Source organism: Periplaneta americana, chromosome 4 (genome assembly GCF_040183065.1).
Source record: "Periplaneta americana isolate PAMFEO1 chromosome 4, P.americana_PAMFEO1_priV1, whole genome shotgun sequence".
Lineage (NCBI taxonomy): Eukaryota > Metazoa > Arthropoda > Insecta > Blattodea > Blattidae > Periplaneta > Periplaneta americana.
In genome coordinates this window covers 97,296,636-97,313,662 of record NC_091120.1, presented here as the reverse complement: position 1 = coordinate 97,313,662, position 17,027 = coordinate 97,296,636, and positions in this window count along the sequence as shown.

Here is a 17,027-nt window from a genome sequence, read left to right as displayed (position 1 = left end):
AATGACACAACACTCGTAATAACAATGAAACACATGAAATGAAACGGAACTATTGTGTACTACTATTCTAATAATGTCTGCAAGAGAACTGTTATGCCACATTTTACAAACTTAGCTACCTACTATAGCGCACGATGATGTTTAGTGTTAAAACAACGTGATTTTCGATGAGCTAAACATCTGCAACATATTTTCCCACATTACTCCTTCCATCATATTCCTTTTTCAGTTTCTTCTTTGGCAATGGAATGAAGGAAAGGATCGATTTTAAACTTTCAAATACTGAAAGACAGAAATAGTTACTTATAGGCTTCAATTCCAAAAATAGGCACTTATTACCAAAATAGGCGATCTTAGTCGCGTTAGGACATACGTATCTTAATCCTTAAAGCTTTACATTCGATATTTTATTAAAGAGCCATTAACTTTGAGTAAAGAAATAAAATAAACAAAAAGAGAAAGTCACAGCTCAATAATTTATGACATGTGCTAAGTGTATAGAGTTAAAAGATTATGTTGAATAAATAAAAAAAAACTGTTTTGAAATACAGTAACTTTTTCTAAGTTAGGCTAGAAACTTATCAATATCGCTCGTAGAGGACTTAATTCTTGATACAGGTTTAGTTTTATTTCTTTTTCTTTTTCTTCTTCTTCTTCTTCTTCTTCTTCTTCTTCTTCTTCTTTTATTATTATTATTATTATTATTATTATTATTATTATTATTATTATTATTATTATTGGACTATTATTGTTATTGTTATACCCGAGTAGCAAGTAACCCTATTTCATAAGTTATTTAGGGTAGGATTACAACTACTTTTTTCTAAATAAATAAATAAATGAATAAATAAATAAATAAGTAGATAAATAAATAAATTAATTAATAAGCAAATAAGTGAATAAGTAAATAAATAAATATATAAAACTTTGTAGAAGATTACATATTTGTCAAAGTTTACAAAATATGTTGTTTTAAATAAATATTTGGTCAGAATAAAATTTCAATTATTTAACACATCACTTTTCCTTAGAGTAATTTTATTTGTATTCCTCGATATCTAACAATAATTTTGTTCCTTCAACAATTTTAGAAAAACTTTGTACAGTTGTAAAAAAAAAAAAAAAAAAAAAAAAAAGTGGCCGCACTCGTGAACAGCAAATATTTTCTAAGTCCACTTCGGGTCACGGCGATGTTACACGATGCATGTGCTTGTAGAAGTAGTTCCGGAACTATGTAAACATTCCATATCTGAGTCTCATAGACCAGCGGTAGAGTGCTTGCTTAATGACTCGAAGATTGTGGGTTTGAGCCTTCTTCAAGTTTTCATTTTATTTTTTAATCGTTCTTTAGCGATGTAAATAATATTCAAATTATAATTTATATTCTGTTATCGTTCTTTATCGATATCAAGTTACTTATATTTTGTTATCGTTCTTTTAGCGATATAAATAATATTCAAGCCATCATTTGTATTCTGGTATCGTTCTTTAACGATATGAATAATATTCACTTTTTTATATTCTGCTATCTTTCTTTAGCGATATAAATAATATTCAAGTTATCATTGATATTCTGTTTTCGTTCTTTAGCGTTATAAATAATATTCAAGTAATTTATATTCTGTTATTGTTCTATCGCGATATAAATAATAGAGTCGGGCAAACAGCCTCTTACTCCCGCTCGTTCTCGTAGGCGAGACTAGCTGGCCGATAATGCCAGTTCCGAGAATCGTATTCTCGAGATTGGCACTCTCGGGAACGAGGAATACCGGGTCCCGGCCTGTTATCGCACGGCCGACTTATCGTTATGAAATGCGTACACTGACTGACGGCTTAATTGCCGCTCATCACTGCAATTCGTGACTCTTTCTGAAATATTAATGTTCATGAAGTAATTTAAGAAGGCACAGCAGTGTGGTATGCAATAATACAGCACATTATGATTGTCGACATTCTTACAGAAGTCACACTATTTTAATGAACTATTTATTGCCTTTCCGGAGAAGCAAAATAATGCAGCACTTTCAGCCGTTACCTAGTCTAAAACAATAACAAGTTATGGTTGGAGCTATGATATACTTTCTCGCTATCAGCATTTTGTTGACATTCCATATTTAATTATTCGATAATGTTTTGTATACGCTATAGTAATGGATATCACACGACTGTATTATTATTATATTGCGCGTTCACATCTGGTTGTTTCGTTGTAATGCAAGGGCATCTTCATCAGCATGGGTAATTATTGCGCTGTGTAAGGACGAAATAAAATAATGCTTATTTATATTATTATAAAGGACCAAAGGCTCTGACAAAAGATATTCTTGTTTTCCAACTGATAAAATGCTGAATGTGAAATGGAAACACTTTTGCAAGGGGAAGGACAGAATTACGAAATAGAGTAGATCCTTTCACAAATTGATCATAATTACTTACAAATGCGTTTTAAGGAACCCGGAGGTTCATTGCCGCTCTCACATAAGGCCGCCATCGGTCTCTATCCTGAGCAAGATTAATTCAGTCTCTACCATCATATCCATTTTTATATTAGCTTCCCATCTACGTCTCTGCCTCTCCAAACGTCCTTTCCCTCCGGCCACCCAACTAACACTCTATATCCATTTCTGGATTCACCCATACATGCTAGATGTTCTGCCCATTTCAAACCTCTGAATTTAATATTCCTAATTATGTCAGGTGAAGAGTACAATGCGTGCAGTTCTACGTTGTGCAACTTCCTCCATTCTCCATCCCTCTTAGCCCCTAATATCTTCCTAAGAATCTTATTCTCGAGCACCCTTAACCTCTGTTCCTCAAAGTGAGAGTCCAAATTTCACAACCATACAGAACAATCGGTAATATAACTATTTTATAAATTCTAACTTTTAAGTTTTTTGAGAGCAGGCTGGATGACAAAAGCTTCTCAACCGAATAATAACAGGCATTTCCCCCCCCCATATTTATTCTGCGTTTCGTCCTGAGTGTCATTTACATTTGCTTTATCATAACAACAGAGAATAAAAGAGGGTTATTATTATTATTATTATTATTATTATTATTATTATTATTAAATTACCTAGTTACTTTACGACGCTTTATGAACTGCTATAGCTATCTAGCGTCTGAATGAGATGATAATGCCAGCGAAATGAGTCCAGGGTCCAGCGCCGAAAGTTACCCAGCATTTGCTCTCAATGGGTTGAGGCGAGAAACCTCAGCCAGGTAAAGGCTGGTTCACAATAAACCGGGAACGGAAACAACGAGAAATAATGTTAAAATAAATATATTTAAATGTGAACATTCACAATTAACGAGAAGATTGCCGGAGCCCGGAAACGGGAACGTGAAAGTTAATTGTGAATGCTCACATTTAAATGTATTTATTTTAACAATATTTCCGTTATCGTTGTCGTTTCCGTTCTCGGTTTATTGTGAACCAGTCTTAACTTATCCCAAGCAAGATTCGAACCGGAAGCCGATCGTTTCACAGTCAGGTGTGCTAACCGTTACTCTACAGCGATTATTATTATTATTATTATTATTATTATTATTATTATTATTATTATTATCATTATATCATTATTATTATTATTAGTACTGTTATCATCATAATCATTATCGTAATCATTAGGATGATTAAGATTATGATTATCAGGATTATTATGATGGTTATTATTTATTACTGTCTTGTAAGTTATCATTAGGTACAAGTATTAGAAATCTGATTAATTCTTAATTTGTTATTCTCGTTCCTATAACATATAGGATAATTATTATAAACCATATTGGCCTATATAATTTTATATTGTAACATGGCTAGAATACAATAATGATTGTTCTGTAACAATAATTTATAACGTGCACACCAATAGAAAGTGTAGTTTTCTACAGTATAGGCTGGTTCACAATAAACCGGGAACGGAAACGAGAACGGAAATAATGTTAAAATAAATGTACACTATTTAAATGTGAGAATTCAGAATAGTTAATTGTGAATGCTTATCTTTAAATACATTTATTTTAACAATATTTCCGTTCCAGTTCTCGTTGCCGTTTCCGTTCTCGGTTTATTGTGAACCAGCTTTTAATATTTTCATGTTTCATATCATTGTGTTACAAACTATTTTTTTATTTAGTTGTTATAAAAGATAGCTTAATTACTGTAAAGTGTAAACCATCTTGGACTATACGAGTATAGCCTCATTTTCAACTACTGTACCTGTATTAAAATACCATTTAATACCATCCGTACAATAACGAGTTTTCAAGCGTTGAAGGGTTCCGTACAAATTTTTACGGAACAAACGTTTGAGTCACGAGTCCCGCGCTAACAGGTTAACTCGCCGTTATTCGAGAACCAGTAAAAATTTTGAGTTGCCATCACTTTTAAAAGTAATTTCCATCCCTTCTCAACATTTCTCTCGCTTTGACCCCCCATCTGACGTGAAAAACAAAAAAGTTTGCCGCTTACGAGCGGTGAAGTCTGAACAGATCAATCTCCATCGAAGTTAATATTTTTTTTTTCACTTTCCAAAAAAGATTTTCAGTTCGATTTGTTTTTCTATGCTTTCCTTAGACATTGAGCAATCAATCCAAAAAATTACAGCGCGATTGATTAAGTATTATAGGAGCTACGACATGATATATATTTAAAGAACCGGGAAGTGTATAAGCCAATGCTTCCTATAGAAGCATGGCCCGAGCGATACTGCTTTCTTATCATTACTAGTCCCGCATAGATGTCCGAGACTGTCGGGAATGACCTAGTATCGGTAATCCCGGGACCAAGAGAATCTCGTGTTCTCTATCAATGAGTCATTTGGCTACGTTAGGTACTCGCGCACTGGGCGAGACTGAGGTGATTACGCAACCGAGAACGGGCGATAATATGAGGCAGTCCGCCCGACTCTAATAAATAATCTGTATTTTATGTAAGTAATTGTTATAATACAAATAACCATTTTTCTTTGTAAAATAGGTAATTTTATTTAAATAATTAAATATATATTATATAATATCCTATATTAATTAAGAAAACGATATTTATCATTCACATTCTGTTATCGTTCTTTAGTGATACTGTATAAATAATATTCAAGTTATTTATATTGTTATCGTTCTTTAGCGACATGAATAATATTCAAGTTATAATGTATATTCAGTTATCGTTCTTTAGCGATATAAATAACATAAATATAATATTAGGTTTGGAACAATACAGTTGCATAATACTGGTGTTTGCTTTTCTTTTTATATTATTAGACTACATTATACTATCTTGAACCAAAATAAAATGAAAAGGAGTGACAAGGAATTGAACCTGAGACGTTGACATCTAAATTCCGACGTTCTTCCGCTGAGCTACGAAGACACAAGTGTGGGAATATTTGCGGAAAAATTGGTCCAATCCCCCGCCAAGATTTTCTGCTGATTTGTAGAAGCTAGTCCAGGATGCGGGGGACAAAGGCTAATTGCGATTTCCCGGTCTCTGATAGGGTCAAACATCCTGATAGAACTAATATTTAACCCTTACGGTGAATTTCGGTGGAGTCCGAGGGCCCAATTAGTCAAATCCACTCTCCTCATCTCCACGCCTGGGCCCCCTGGGATCTAAGAAGATGCGAAAGAGACAATGGTGTGCGGAAAGCAACGGGGAGTTACCGCATTTATCCTTCCCAAGAAAAACAGCAAACATGAGCAAAGGAAGTTTTTAATAGAAAAAGGAGTATCTTCTGCGGACCTCTGGAGAATGAACTAAGGAAGAAACTAGTGAAGTGCTTTGTGTGGAGTGTGGCATTGTATGGGGAAGAAACATTGACATTACGACGAAATGAAGAAAGACGAATAGAAGCATTTGAAATGTGGATCTGGAGAAGAACGGAACGTGTGAAGTGGACAGACAGAATAAGAAATGAAGTTGTGTTGGAAAAAGTGGGTGAAGAAAGAATGATGCTGAAACTGATTAGAAAGAGAAAAAGGAATTGGTTGGGTCTCTAGTTGAGAAGAATAATAGACGACATTAGGATATGTGGATCATATGCGGAGACTAAGAGGAAGGCAGAAAATAGAAAAGATTGGAGAATGCTGGATTTGCAATGAAAGTCCTGCCCATGGGCAGAATACTTATGTATGTATGTTCAGAATGCCTGGAATGTCGTGTCTAAGAACAGTCGCTATTTGCAAAGACTAGTCGATTCTACGCCTACTCGACTGCAAGATGTGATCGAGATAAGGGGAAAATAGACTAAATATTGAATCGACACTTTTTGTTTTGTTTTTTGAACGCTTAATTGTTTGACTGTTCTAAGGAAGACGTTAGTAAGTTTGTTTTGTTTATGCCACGAAATATATTTTTGTTGAGAATAAAATCTTTTTTCTTTCCATTTGCAGCCACAATGTCATAATGATAAAGTCATGGCATAACACATTAATGAACTTGATGTTAATTACTAAAATAATCGTAAAAGAGAAAGGAGCAATTATGTATATTTTGTCTCTCTCTCTTAAAAACAAAACAAAAAGAACATAAAAATCACAATGTTGTATTCGAACGCAGGACCTCATGAAAAAGAGGCAGGAACGCTACCGTTATACGCTATCAAGCAACATACATAATACTTTAATTAAAACTGTAGATATCAGGCAACGTGGTCCAGCAACATGTAACATCGCCTGTCTCCGAATTATAGCGAAGATACCCGAAGGGAACTTTGGCTCTAGAGAGCGGCCACTTTTTCTTTTGACAACTGTACTGGGTTCTTTGTACCAACATTATAATGTTATTTTTTGCCTGACATATTGCCCAATCGTTTTACGTCTTTTTAAGAAGTCTTGGCTTCTCTGTGAATTTTTGTTCTTACGGAAGATATTTTAGAAATTTACGACACACATATACACACACAGTGTGCAATAATTTATAAGCTGTAAGTGAAAATCGTTATGGGATCTTCATTCAGGAAACGAAATTTTGTGCTATTGAAGTCGTAATTGTTAAATACGAACTATCACTTCAGTTGAATGACATTCGTATTCCTAGTACTTCATTTGCATGTTTCTCTTGGTAAATTTGCTGCATACAAGAAAAATCCATGTAGTGTTTTATGAGAAGAGGCGAGAAAGCGAGTATTATTGTTAACTCTTAAAATAGGTCAGGGTCTACTACAGCATCACATATTTTTACAATACTAAGTAAAAGTGTAAATTGGAAGTGAGAAAAATGTTTCTTATGAAGGTGTAGCTATTGATACAATTATTGAAATAATTAGGCCTAGCGTATTTTAGGCTGATAAAGTCTTTTTAGGACCATTTTACATTTTTTTACCTTGCCAAATACTTATTTTGACCCTACTTAACAAAGCTTGTTCACTAGTACGTGTAAGCCCAGTAATATTAATTAATTCTTTAAGTTTGCGTTCCTAGGAATTACAATAGTAAATTACTATTTACTAGTCTAGTAGAATAGTATTATTATGTTTTATTTTATTTTACCATAATTAAATCGTATTTAACATACGATGCACATAACAAATTAATCAGCCTTATGCACTTTCAAGAAAACAAGTTTTATCAATTTCACTATGCTGCCATCTAGCGACTGCATAAGAAGTCACGTTATAACCCTGATGTAATTGCATGGAGTAATAGTTTGCAGCCTTACTTCCATCTAGCGGTCATTACGAAACAATTTATTTCCGACAGTGCAGATCCTGGTGGTTGTTCTCTTTTATATGTAGCCATTTCATAACATGTAGGCCTAAATGGTCAATCTGATACATATGTGATCAGGGGTTAAACAAAAATTACTCGCGTTATAAAATGAGCACTGGTTCGAGTCCTCACGGGGAAGGAATTTTCACATGAAATTTCGGTCAGTGTATGGGATCGCATTGTGATGAATTTGGGGAGTTACGATGGGTTGGATGATTGTTCAGTAATAATGAAAGCAAGAACATTGGGCTATTACTGTGTTGAAAAACTCATATAATCGGCGTGACTTAAGTGCATTGCTTGGGACAATATTAAGAGACACAAAGCATGAGACATACGAGTATACTGTACGTAGTTCCTAAGCGATGGAGATAAATATCCGTGCACTGGCCGGGTATTGAACCGGATACGCTGAATGGTGGTCACAAGTCTATAACCGTGAGCCATAACGGGGAACTAAACATAGCATGTAATCTACCTAATGTGACTGGTACTTCAGAGACAGAGCTTCATATTCTACGTTATGATGGAAGCTTATTGTGTTATGCTGCTATGAATTACTTTTTCTCTGTTATAGGCCTACATATTCTACATGCGTTTAAAGGAATTCACATTTTCAACGTTTCCGTTTATTACACTGAATAACAAAATAACACTTCGGTGGATATCTTGGTATCCAACAAGCGTTCTAAGACAACTGGAACATGCTGATTCCGAATATGCAAACCATTTGTCTCTATTACCCACCGTTCTTGAGATATACGACATCAACCATTATGTTTAAGAACTCACAGACAGGAATTTCAGTAGAGCATTTATTGCTACATAGAATAATAATGAACATGGCTTTAGCTAAGAAAATGATGCAGATGTGCCACATGACAAATAATTATAATAATAACATAGTTGAAGGTATAATACACATGTAAAATACATATGTACATATATAGAATATACTTCATTTGTGCTGAGCATTTGTCATGTTGCGCTCAAGTGTCCAGCAGTAGTCAGCCAACATCGCTGCACTTCCATCGACCCTGATAGAGTGACTCCATCGCCGAGATGTCTTAATGAAAACGTTCATAATGTTCGTCGCTGACTAAACCTAGGTTCTCGGGGAAGAAATCAAGATGTGAGTCGAGGAGATGCATTTTGAGGGACGTGTTGCAATCTAGCTGTCTGTACGCACTGATGCACTTTTGCACAACATTCACATAGTCAGTTGATTTATTATTTGCGAGGAAATTGTCTACGACTGACTTCAATGCCACCCTTGCATCGCTTTGAGTATCATCCAGCAAGTCTTGGAAGTGGCTGTCAGCAATGATCTTTCTTATTTGTGGACCCATGAACACACCTTCTTTCATTTTCTCGTAACTCAACTTCGGAAATTTGTTACACAGGTACCCAAAAACATCTGAGTCATTGTCTAGTGCCTTCATGAAAGTTTTCGTGAGCTCCAGCTTTATATGGAGCTGTGGCATAATAACTTTGTCATGCTCAACCAACAGCACACGAAGGACGATTTTATTTCCTGTCTGAATTCTATCTCTGACTGGCCAATTTTTCTTTATATAGCGGTTCTTTCTGTCTCTGCTGTCCCACTCGCAGATGAATTAGCAGTACTTGGTGTACCCTGTCTGCATTCCCATGAGAATTGTGATAACTTTTAAATCACCACAGATACGCCAATTGTACTTGCGATAGCGTATTTTTTTTTAAGAAGTAGAGATATGGTATCGTACGTCCCTTTCAGGTGCGTAGAATATGCAATCGGTACTGAAGCATTTCTGTTTCCGTTGTGTAATAATACTGCCTTCAAACTTGTTCTATATGGGTCTATGAATAGTCGCCATGCTTCAATGCTGTGTTCCACCCCGAGACTTGACTTGAACGTCCGTAGAGTAGCAAATAGTGTCACTCATTGCAAAGAACTTCACAAGTTCTTTGTGTCTGTGCCCAAACTGTGAATTCGTTGTGCAAGGAAATTAAATTCTTTAAGACCTACTGAGCAATTCAGCTTGACCTTTCGTTAGTGCCAAGTCCCGTATGAGATCGCATGATTCCGTATGAGTGTAACATTATTCATCAAATAAATATCTTCTCCAGGTTGGTAGTAATCAGAGTCTGAGTCGTTGGCAGGAGATGAAAGAGGACACTCTTCTTGCGTTTCTTCAATAACTGTGTATTCTGCAGATGCTGTTGGTATTGGACAAGTGACGGGATCATATGGAATTGGTTTAGAAACTGAAGAAACGTCAGGTTGCTTTACAGATGCACGAGTTTTGGAGGAGAAGTGACGTTTGCCAAACAGAAATAACAGTCTGTGATGTGGTTGCTTCATTCACGCCATATCATAGGAACTCCAAATACCAGATGGTTGATCTTCTTTTCCTTACTTAACCAACCGCGCAAGTTGCATGCACAGGTCGAACAGATGAACTGTGGTGCCTACGACTTACTACTATCCACCTTCGAATCAAAGTATAGTTCATATGCTTTCAACGCAAATGGCGTAAAAGTCTTCCAATGGGATTTGTCTATTACATCGCCGCACACGTAGCAAAACACTTCTGGTGAATTTCTACAACCTCTGGATGCCGTAATATCCACTGTCCACTGTTATTGTCAATGAAAATAATTAAAAAAGAAACAAATGAAAGTATATTAATGCAACAGAACACAAACGACGAAATTTTCAGCATTGCATTAAGAATAACGAAAAAGACAAAGAAATTCGACTGCGTTCCATGTAAAAATCAAATTTCGTCGGTAATTTCAAAACCTGACGTGATAGATCAAAACGGTTTTCAGATTTGAAATCAGCATGAAAAACTACATTAGAAACAATAAACATCACTTCAGATATCTACCACTTGTTTATCAGTGTTATCGGCAGATGTCGCATGTGCATTGCTTAATTTTCAACAATCGATAAAAGGTATGATTTTGGTGCTGAAAAATTTTGAATGAGGAGAAAATATGTGGAATATGCTGGGATTTACACATAGAAACAAGGGCATTGAGTAACACATTGCAAGAATCCGCAAATCGCTATTAGCTAATCACCTGATATATTGTGACGGGTGCAATATTGCCTTTTGCATTTAAGATATGATTACAAGTATTGTGTTTAGTGAATTGAATGTCAATAATTATGCAAGATTGTATAACTTCGCATTAATAAGGCTTAGATGACTCACTTGGTATAAGTTATACAAGGCGAGGCAGAAATATCTCCCCATTTTCAACTGCACTTAAAATGGAAAATATTGAATTCAAATATCAAACAGTAATATAAATTTATTCCTTATGGTATGTCATTTAATCCTTCAGTTCAGTTCCGCACACACTTACAGGTTCCACGTCAAGGACGTGTTCCTAGCCGCGAGATCATAAAATTGTGGATTACGCCATTTCGCAATACGGCTTCAGCACTAAAACAAAAAACAATCACTTTCTCTTTCAAAAAGGTATGGCCCAATAATCCCAAACTGTGCAATACCACACCAGACAGTGACACGTTCACTATGAAGCAGTCGCATGTTGATCTGTTTCGGATTTTCCTATGCTCAGTACCGGAAGTTCTGTTTATTTACACTTCCGGACAAATGAAAATGCGCTTCGTCTGTCATTAACAGAACGATATTGTTGGACAGGATTTCAAGAAACTGTTTAGCAAATCTCAGACGATTTCTCAATCTTTAAGTTCATAGACCATTACCATTTTGTATGGATGAAAGTTAAGATCCTGATGTAAAATTGTCCTAAGACTGCGATTACTTAATTGCAAAGTTGCTGCATGTTTTCTCACCGAACATTGTGGGCTCCTTGCGAATGCTTGACTCACAGTTGCAATGTTTTGTGGAGATCGCACTGATCTTGGTTGTCCTGGTGATTTCTGTTTCAGTGCTGATGAAATGACGCAATTCACAATTGTATGATCTTGCGGCTAGGAACACGTCCTTGACGTGGAATCTGAAAGTGCGTGCGGAACTGGACTGAAGGATAAAATGGCATACCATAAGGAATAAATTTATATTACTGTTTGATATATTTGACTTCAATATTTTCCATTTTATGTGCAGTTGAAAATGGGGAGATATTTCTGCTTCACCTTTTATTTTATTTTAGTAGGTTATTTTACGACGCTTTATCAACAGCTTAGGTTATTTAACGCCTGAATGAGATGAAGGTGATAATGCCGGTGAAATGAGTCCGGGGTCCAGCACCGAAAGTTACCCAGCATTTGCTCATACCTCAACCAGGTAACTTGCCCCAACCGAGAATCGAACCCGGGCCACCTAGTTTTGCGACCAGACGCGCTAACCGTTACTCCACAGGTGTGGACTTCACTTTTTTTATTGTATGTTGTAGAATAACCTGTATTTAACTAGCAACATCAGAAATACAGTAGGTTCAAGTATACTAGTGACAAACTTACAAAACATTACCCACATGTCATCATGTTGCTAAACGCGTCAATGAATTTCAATAAATGTGATGTTACTGTAAGAAAGTGTTAAAAAAATTCCCTTTAAAAACTCCAGCTCCACTTAGAATTCCTTCCGACTCAGACTCCGACTTCATAGAACATTACTTCTAAATCTGATTCCACTCAGAATTGCTTCCGGATCACACTCCACCTAAAAGAATTGCTTCCGAATTCGACTCTACCCACAACTGCTTTCGAATCCCACTTCTCTTAGAATTACTTCCGAATCTGAAATCACCAAAAATTGATTCGGAATGCGATTTCACCTAGAATTTCTTCCGACTTAACAGAGTTGGTTCCAAATCCGACTTCATCCAGAATTACTTCCGAATCCGACTGCCGACTGCACATAGAACTGCTTCCCAATCCGACTCCACGTAGAATTGTTTCCGAATCTCACACCACCCAGAGTTGCTTCCAATCCAACTGTACCCAGAACTGCTCTCTAATCCAACTCCACTTAGACTTGCTTCGGAATCTTACTCCAACCTAATTGCTTCCGAATCCGACTTCATCTAAAATTGCTTCAGACTCCGACTTCACAGAGAATTGCTTTGACTCCGACTTCACAGAGAATTACTTCCGAAACCAACTCCACCCAGAATTACTTCCGGCTGCATCTAGAATTTCTTCCGAATTCGATCCCACGCAAAATTGCTTCCGAATCCCACTCTATCTAGGATTGCTTCCGAATCTGACTTCCATCCAGAATTACTTTCAAATCCATCTAGAATTGCTTCCGAATCCGACTGTACTTACAATTACTTCCAACTTCGACTCCACCCAGAATTATTGCTGCCTACTCCCACTTTCTCCAGAATTGCTTCCGATTCCGACTACACCCAGAATTGTTTCCGAATCCAACTCCATCTACAATTGCTTACGAATCTGACTCCTCCAGAATTAATTTCGTATCCAACCGCACTTAGAATTTATTCGAACTTCGACTTCACCCAAAATTGCTTTCGAATCATAATCCATCCAAAATTACTTCCGAATCCGACTTTACCTAGAATTGCTTCCGACATCGACTCCACTCAGAATTTCTTTCGACACCTACTCCATGCAGAATTGCTTTCGACTGGTACTCCACCCAGAATTGCTTCTGAATTCGACTCAGTCTTACATTTAGCAATGCATATAAAATTAATGCGGGTGGTTCGAATTTCGAGTATAGATGATTGCCCATTGTTAATTTGGTGTTCTGTATGTCTCGGGTAACGTCATACCAAAGGATTTCCAACGTGTCAGGTTAAGAAAAAAACCTGGCCACGAACTTGGGTGAAGGTACTTCAAAACACTGTAAGTGTTATGAAGTATTCCTGTTAGTAACATCAATACTATTCTAAATGATAGATATTGGTAGACATTGCTTGTCTCAATGATAGGCATTGGTAAATGATAGACAGTGGTCTACCTTAGACTTGTGGTATCCATTCTCAGCAGAATCTTTACCTTATTACTCACTATGAAACGACTTGCGTTACTACTGCACTTTACTACGAGTAAATTAGCAGGCTGCGGTCAATCACGTCTAACTCGTCTCGTTGTTCATTGAGGAAATTTCATACTTGATATACAGGATGATTCACGAAGATTGTGCAATACTCTAGGACAGAGGTCTTCAAAAGACGTATCGTCATTCGTGCTCTCGATGCTGCCCGCCGAACACAGTGTGCTGTAAGGCTAGAGCAGGGGAAGGGACTCATACCTCAACAGATGGGAGCGATCAGTGAGGGATCGCGGCAACGGTCTGCTTATGTTTACAAATAATAACATCAAAAGAATAACAAATATCATACGTTTGTATATTATTGTGACATACTATGAAGCTGGAGCCCCGTCTGTTGCTATTGACACAAGCCATTGCAAATTCAACCTCTTCTGTTCTATGGTGCCTTTCAGTGCCTGGAAAAGTCCTTCTCCAGTTGTATTTTGTAATTCGATCTAGAAGACATCCAGACATAGTAAAATGTTCATTAACTCCTCGGATGAAAATGACTAGGTGAGCTTTGTCATTTCTATCTGTGCTTTCATGCAATGCAAGTGAGTAAGCTACAAACTGGTTAATTGTGGTTTCGACTTCAGATTCAATTACATTACAATCTTGAAATTCCTTCTCTGAACTGTAATGGGAAACAATTTAATTTTCTTAAACTTTGACTTTGTTCTGGACACAATATTTTAGTAACGTCCTGTATGCTTCTGTAAAGGGCTTCATTGATTTTCCAATATTCCAACCTAGAACATAGCTAGCAAGAAGCTTTTTGTCTTTAATACTGAGGACACGTGTGTGATTTTTGTTTGTATTTTCTTGTTTTTTATTTATCAGAATATTTGTAGGCCTACGCATTTCACCTAAAATTAAACGAAAAACTATATGTTTGTCATGCGGAACTGAGTGTAAACGTATTGTAATATACTGATTATTATGTATAGGCCTATCCAACAGTTATACAGATATCCCCAAAATAAATTATTTTCACATGTCCAACATGCCTGTAATGTATAGGCCTAATATCCTTTGTGAAGAATCGAGTATTGTCGTCGCATGTTGAATTTTAACACACCCTTAAGAATTTTCGAACAAATTAAGCATTTCACATTCTCCCCACTAACACAAAAAAGTTTCTCTTCCTATTCATCCTTGAATGTACTATGTCCATGATTAGAAGACATTGTGAAACGGTGGAACACTCCAACCAACACAATGATAATGGTAGTCCACCACTGCTCTTCGTTTGCGCATAAATATTGAGTACAGTACAGGTGGGATGGGTGAGGCGGAGCGCGCTCATTATGTACTGGCTTCGGTTCCGTTCAGGGGCTTACTCGCGAGTACGCTTTTGGAGACGTCTGCTCTAGGATGTGATTTCTGCCATCATTCTGATGGAAAAAGTAGATGCGTCTATGTCTATAACTATACCGTTGATATATTTTATAAACATATTGACGATTCATTTAGTATTGATAATTTTATTAGCAAAGCTCTGCGGGTGAAAGTATCCAGTTTTCATTATTGGTCACACCCGTCCTCAAGCATCTTGATTTTTCGGGTGTGACCCAGTTACATTGTATTTATACAATAATTTGTAATATGTAGGCTATTTGACTATGAAATTGGTAATCAATTTAGAATTTTGAAGAATATTCATATACGAGTATTACAATAGTATTGTAAAATCTTTTTTATTGTATGTAATTTTTGCTTGCAATAAAAATCTTTGTTGTTGTTAAAAAAAAGGGCTCTTAGGAAAATATTTGGAGCTAAGAGGGATGAAGTTACAGGAGAATGGAGAAAGTTACACAACGTAGAACTGCAGTCATTGTATTCTTCACCTGACATAATTAGGAACATTAAATCCAGACGTTTGAGATGAGTAGGGCATATATCACTAATGGGAGAATCCAGAAACTGCATATAGAGTGTTAGTTGGGAGGCCGGAGGGAAAAAGACCTTTGGAGAGGCCGAGACGTAGATGGGAGGATAATATTAAAATGTATTTGAGGGAGGTGGGATATGATGATAGAGACTGGATTAATCTTGCTCAGGATAGGGACCGTTGGCGGGCTTATGTGAGGGCGGCAATGAACCTGTGGGTTCCTTAAAAGCCATTTGTATGTATTGTACATTTGCAGTTATCCTAGTACAAACTTGAGATAGGCTGCTTGTTTCGAACAGTATTTAAAAAATAATTATACTTCAAGCAATTTTTCACTAAAATGTAACCTAGCGTTTCGTAGTATCCACATGCATAACTTTACATTTTCCTGTGTTCAAAACGTCGGTCAGACAACTGAAGTTTTTATGACCGCCATGTGCTTTCGTGTAAGCCAATCCTCGAGTTTTGGGGCCACCACAGAAGCTGAGGTCATGTGAACCCGCGTTGTCGGCAAGCTGCCTGGGAAATGTACTAATCCGGAACCCTTAACAGGGTCAGCTAGCATATGCAACCGTCCATCAATTTTTTTTAATTTTTTTTTTTTAATTTTATTGGGTTATTTTACGACGCTGTATCAACATCTAGGTTATTTAGCGTCTGAATGAAATGAAGGTGATAATGCCGGTGAAATGAGTCCGGGGTCCAGCACCGAAAGTTACCCAGCATTTGCTCGTATTGGGTTGAAGGAAAACCCCGGAAAAAACCTCAACCAGGTAACTTGCCCCGACCGGGAACCGTCCATCAAACAGGACACTTGGGTAAGGAAATGTGATAGGTTTTTTTCTGGTACTCTTCCATTCAGGACAATGTTCTTTTACATGAGAATACTTCATCATTTCCAAGAGGAAGCCATACTAACAATTTGTATCACACTTAAACATAATCGTTCGCCTACATTACTCTCGGCGGGATTTGAACCCATGGCAAACATTATAACCATTAGGCCACAGAGGTCGATACCGGTAGTGATAGTAAAATAGAGTTGTTAGTGATGGTGATGGTGGTAATTGGTTGCATGAACAACATTAAATTAATTACAAGATTAATTAGAGCGCACTCTCTGTCTCATATGTGTAATTCCTATGTAAAGTAGGAAGCACATAAATCTATAGTTATAAACATACTCGTATTGGGACAGATCTGCAATTCAGTAACAGATGCGATAGAGTTTAATAAATCAAGGGATTTATTGGACTGCTGTTTTGTTAGATATTTTCTGTAATTAAACAATAACTTCAGCCTGCCACGTAGTGACTATTTCATTGGACTGTGACGTTTGTGGAGTTCATTGGGTGACACTTTTTCTGCACGTACTGTGAAATAATGTGAATCATGTGTATCTGTCTTTCCTAATTTTATAATTTTATACTAATAGGCAGGGC